This window comes from Schistocerca gregaria, chromosome 3 (genome assembly GCF_023897955.1).
Source record: "Schistocerca gregaria isolate iqSchGreg1 chromosome 3, iqSchGreg1.2, whole genome shotgun sequence".
NCBI classification, from domain to species: domain Eukaryota; kingdom Metazoa; phylum Arthropoda; class Insecta; order Orthoptera; family Acrididae; genus Schistocerca; species Schistocerca gregaria.
The window spans coordinates 326232972-326238971 of NC_064922.1; positions in this window are offsets into that span (position 1 = coordinate 326232972).

Genomic DNA, 6000 nt, shown 5'->3' on the forward strand with positions numbered 1-6000 from the left:
GATTGTACCAAATGGTAATGAACCTGCTTACACTATGGTAATCTGTTACTTTTTTACCTTATATAATTATAAACCACATTGTTACTTTTTGTGAAAATATTGTGTTTAATACCATAAGATGAATGAATTGCTTTATTATCTAATCAAATGTTTTAAAGTCTTAAGTGAAACCCCAAAGGAAAGAAACGGTCGTTAATGTGCTAAGGAAATATTTGCTTTATGGTAATTATGATGTGTGTTGTGTTGACAAGTCTAGTTTGTATGTGGTATTACAGTCCATATGAATTTTAAGTTTATATTTTATATATTCAGATGTGATTACCACATAGTAATTCAGAAAATTGCTGCAGATTTAAGACACTCATTGTTTTCAACGGGGTGGCATTATTCATTAGGAACATGCCTGTTGTCCCCAAAACAGATACAAAACACACTGCTCTGCTCCTTATTAACTGCAATCGTTAACTGCTATGCAGTTTTTGTGGTATCCTCATGACTTTCAGTGAAGCTCATAAAATGCTCAAAGTTGTCAGCTGAACTGTCACTCATACTGGCATGTATATTCATACTGGCTAAACTAATTACATTGAGGAGATCGTGAGAATAAATTAAAAGTTAGTGTGTGACGAGTAATATTACAATCATGTGAAAGGACACTATCACTGTGCATTTACTATTTGTAGTTTGTTCTTTAGACTGCAGAAGAGAGTGCAAGAGAGTTTCTGGCTTCGTCACACACACACACACACACACACACACACACACACACAAGCACCCATCCTCCGCCCCCCCCCCTCCCCCCAGAGTTCTGGCTATTAGAATTATAGCTCCCGGATGGAGAGCAAAGGATGAAATTTTACTTATTGTGCAAACATAGCGTAACAGGAAGAATACATGGCTGAATTTATACATGATTAGGTGATTTGGACATGTACAGAACATGAAATTTAGTACACAGAGCTGCTATGTCTGGCAGCAACAACCACTCTAACTTGGCTGAGTGTCAAGTCTAACAATGCTTGAGGGATAGATGAGGGTACATTATTCCACATTGCTTCAAGACCATGCCAGAGTTCATCAACTGTAGCAGCTGGCGAGTGATGGCGTGCCAGTCTCTCGCCAACCTGTGAACAGCTTGATCTGGAGTATGTGCAGGTCAGGTTAACAGTTGAACATTCTCTATATCGAGGTAGTATAGGACAGCACAGGCAATATGTGGTCTTGCTTTATATTCTTGAGAGATAACGTTACAGAGACCTTGAAGACAAGACACAGCCATTGGACGTAACACATAATGAATGGAACACCATCACACTAGTATAACAATGATGAATGCAGTTTGGCAATGTTCATCTCCCTGAGAACCTGTACAGGTGGAAAAGTCCATCGTGATGCTGCACACAGAATTGGGACTCTTTTGAAACAGCCACATGGAGCATCTACTGTGTCTAGGGTTGGCATAACTGGAAAAGTTATCAGTATCGCCACATTAAGAGAAGTCACAAGAATGATCACCATACTAACAGTCTTTGGCACTCCAGGGATTGTCGCACTGTTTCTCTGGATACTTATCCTTCTGAAAAGAAGCACATTTCCTGACTCACAGAGTGACTTGACTGTACTATGCCGATCCACTTGGGTGATAGTCTCATGATGCAGTTGAGATACAGCATGAACCAACCAATCCAATAGTAGTGTGGCAGTCATGCTGTTCTGAACAACATGAGCAGCTATAATGTGGAACAATAAACCACAGTGTCAATAGATCATGGCTCTGCTGCTGTTGAATTCTGTCATGCTGAGAGACGTTTCTGCTTCATACATGAAGCACAACACGACCCTCTCATAAACAAACAACATCCAAATGCAATTTCTGTATGTAAAATCCAATTCTTGATCTTATCTTGCACACGGAATGTAGGTAACATGACATTTTTTTATATGACAGATTCAGCAAGTTTGGAACTGGATTGACTCCAAAGAAAGAAATTTGACAGAAAAGCTACAAGAGTTTTCTATGTCCAAAATGGACTTGGAAGGTCTAATGGTGCCAATCTAACGCCATGTCTCGTCAGCCAATAGGCATCACTGGATGCGGATATGGAGGTGTCTGCAGTCAGCTTGCCACTCTCCCGACTGTCATCAGTGCTTATAACTAGAGCCACTACATCTCGAGCAAGTAGTTCCTCAATTAGTCTTAAAGAAGCTGTGTGCACCCCCCTTGCCAACAGCACTTGGCAGACCTGAATAGTCACCCACGCAAGTGCGAGTCAACCCCAACAGTGCTTAACTTCTGTGATCTGATGGGAAATGGAACATACAAGTGATATTGTATCTCAGATGGTTAACAGTTAACCATAGTAAATAGTATAAGTGGATTTTTTTTCACCCTCAAATTTAATCCCTTTTATTTTTTAATTTTGACTTGTATAACTCAAGTTGAACAAAACATGTTTTGGAAGCTGCATTTTTTGGTGTTCTTTGTGTGAAGTGAAATCTTGGGGCAGTATACAACTAGGAACCTCACAAAACCGCCTTCAAATTGACAGGTAGATCTCACTTTTAACTGCGTAGGACTGAAGACAGGCCTCTTCCTTTTGTCACATTATTGTGCAGCAATTCCCACAGTTTATACCTCTATGACTGCATTTCCCTTGGAGTGTGTGACAACTAAGAAAACAAAAGATTTATAGTGATTGCTAAAGTCATAGTATTTCCTGTCTCTCTTGTCATTGTTAAATCTCGAGGCTCGAAGAATTTCAGTAGTATGTATTCTGTAAAGAATACACAGTCAGAACCTTAATTTCAGAAAGTGCAGGTGCTCCCTCTTGCCCCTCCCCCCTTTCAGATGCCTTTGCTTTACTCGTACCTACTTTATGCAGTTGCACTGAAAGGCTAATCATTGACATATCAAAAGATGTAGTACACTTCATGGCAATGTAAAGTTTGTTGTGTATCGACACCATGGTGTTACAATTCTAATAGCAGCATGTACATAGTGATGCATAGGTTCTTTGTGTAAGTTAAATTGAACTTGATTATTTTGCCTGTGTGCTGTGTTGTAGTCTTCAGTGATACTATCTATCCAGAAACTTACATGCGAATCTTACCATCTACGTACCTCTGTAGATACATTCGTTAGAGAACGATTTTGCTATGACATTTGACTCTGAGGTAGTAGGTTCAAATCATCATGATGCAATATCTCTCTCACCACCAGCAACCATAAAACATGTCACTAAATTGTGCATGTGTGTATCACAGGAATCTACACCGGACAGATACTTGTAAGACACCACAACACAAGCACTTTGTGAAGGAAAGATGTCCTTTTGTGTGCTTTACTTCCAGGAGTACTAGTTCTGCAAGGAGAGCTTCTATGAAATTTGACAAATAGGAGGGAAGATTGGTCATAAGCCATGCTAGGGTAGAGATCACGCAAAATAACGTGGTTCCTGCACAGAAACGCATTCTCATAGCGAATGCTAGGTGAATCCATCCCAGTGCTCCAAAGGGATAGCTGCCTCAGTTGAATTTTGTTTGCCAACCAGCACACTTCAAGAATTATCGTTGCTATAGCTGTACTACATGGCATGACATCGAAATCTTCACTTCATTTCGTAAATGAATGAGAAAACACGCCAGCCATACACTCAGGAAACAAAATACAATCAACATGATGGACACCTCTGAGGAAGACTGTGAAATTGACTGAAACAACTTGGACATTGATTGTAACAACTTTCTCGACCTTGTCAGCTAGTACATGAGCCATGACAGGTTGCTGTACCTGCCATCACATAAAACCAGCAAAGTAGAAGCAGGCATGTACAGTCGTAGACATAAAACTGACGCCGAATGGCACAATCTGGCGACACTGTAAGATGCAGAAGTGTCAGGAGGAAGTGTTGCTGTTGTGTTGCGTTGTGTGGGCCCGTGGTCTAGTGGCAGTGCGGCTTTCGCAGCCGCACAGTGCTCGCTGTTGTTTACATTTCAGCGGCCATCACTTACGTGTCGTTTACATATAGTAGAACCATGGAAAATCAACACTTCCATTCAGCTTTTGCAATTACTACACACGACCAAAGGCCTTGGAAGTGGAGCGCTTCCTACGCGACGTTGCTATGATCCTAGCTTCTGATATCTCGGGCATCCATTTGTCCACATTAAGCAGTACGGTGTATGTCAAAGTCGTCAATGACGCGGTGTGCGAAAGACTACACGGACTACGCTTTTGCCATGCCGACGGAAATGTCGGTGCGGTCATTGTCGACCATGCAGGCTTGGGAATGCGCACCATACAGGTTTTCGAACTCCCGTTCGAGCTCCCGACGGAAGACTTTATGCCGGCTTTCCGCGCCTATGGCACTGTACACGGCCACACTGCCGAACGCTGGACGAAATTCCAAACATACCCCGTTCTTAACGGAGTACGACAGATCACCATCGATCTCCATCGCCACGTGCCATCTTACCTGAAAATTAGCGGGTGCCACAGGGTCGTCATATACTGCGGCCGCCCCAAGACCTGTTCTGGGTGCGGCAAAGAAGGCCACTTCAGGTCTGAGTGTCTTCAGCGACGAATCACCCAATTGCAAGCCGCTACCGTGGCGCCTCCGACTCAGGAGACGGTTTTACCGATCACCTACGCATCGGCGCTCTCTTCTCCTCCCACCAGCCGCCGCCCGTCGGACCCTTCCTGCTGCTACGGATACCGCCGGGGTCGACGCGTCGCGCTCACGATCTGACGCTACTCCGACGGCTCTACCAACAGGGACGCCACCCGACCGATGATATGGACCCCTTTTCACTTATCGTTCCCGCGACGGCCGTCCTCCTAGAGCGTCGCGACTCCCTTCCGACACAAAGGGAAGAACACGCAAACAACGTTCACCTAAAAGGAGCAAGAGGCGGCGCGTTCGGTCCCGGAATTAGACTGATCACATCCCCCTGAGGCTCTAGAGGCCTCGGAGAACCTGCAGGACGACACGAATGACGACAACATGACGCCGGATGTGGCTGAGCCGGTGCCTACTCTGCTGGCTCGCCCAGGTGCACCTGAACCAATGGACTCCACCATTGCGACCGCAATAGAGACATCCTCGGCTCCTACGAAGTGGAACGTAAGAACATCACAACGACAGCGCCTTCAATGGTGTGGAGCAACGAAGTCGACGAAGGCCTGGACCACATGCTGGGAACAGAGTTACCCTAGAAGGAAGCCTAGTGTCGCCGCCGATAGCGCCGTCTGGTGGTGAATGGCATGACTCGCCATTGCCTTCCCCCTTTTCAACCTCTGCTGATGGAGTTCCCCTCCAAGAGGGGGAGGGGAGGGGGTATGGCTCCAAACATAGCGACGAACTACACTAACACCATTAGCTCCCCCCTGAAACTTCAACTGCTGCGAGAGATGATATGGACATCGGACGTCGACATCGCACTACTACAGGAAGTACACTTGGCCACACTTCCAGACGTCGCGGGATTTAACACTTATCCTTCTCCTGGTGACCACCTGGGACGCGGGGTAGCCATCTATGCCGAGAAGGCATTCCAGTGTCCCATTACAACATCTGTCAAGAACTGCGTCTTCTCGTCCGTATCAGTTTGCTCTGTGACATTTGGTAAGTTTGTCACGGTGACGCGCCTGGACATACTTACCAGACAAGTCACTCCGCGAGATGCCTTGATAGGATTTACGTCTCTCGGGAACTCACACCTGCAGTCCGAGGTGAAGAACTTTGACCCTTGGCCTTTTCGGACCACTGTGACTACATCTGCAATATTCTCCTCCCCCAGCAAGTGGTCTAGCACAGTAGTGCACCATGGAAGCTAAACACCTCCCATCTTCCTGTCTTGAATGTCTTCAATGTGTTACCGAGACATGCGTTACCTTTGAATATTGCTGACCTAAGTACTGCACGACCTTGACTTGGTGGCTGGAATGTGCCAAACCTGTCATTCGAGGTATCTTGATTCAGTATGGCAAGGAAACTGCTG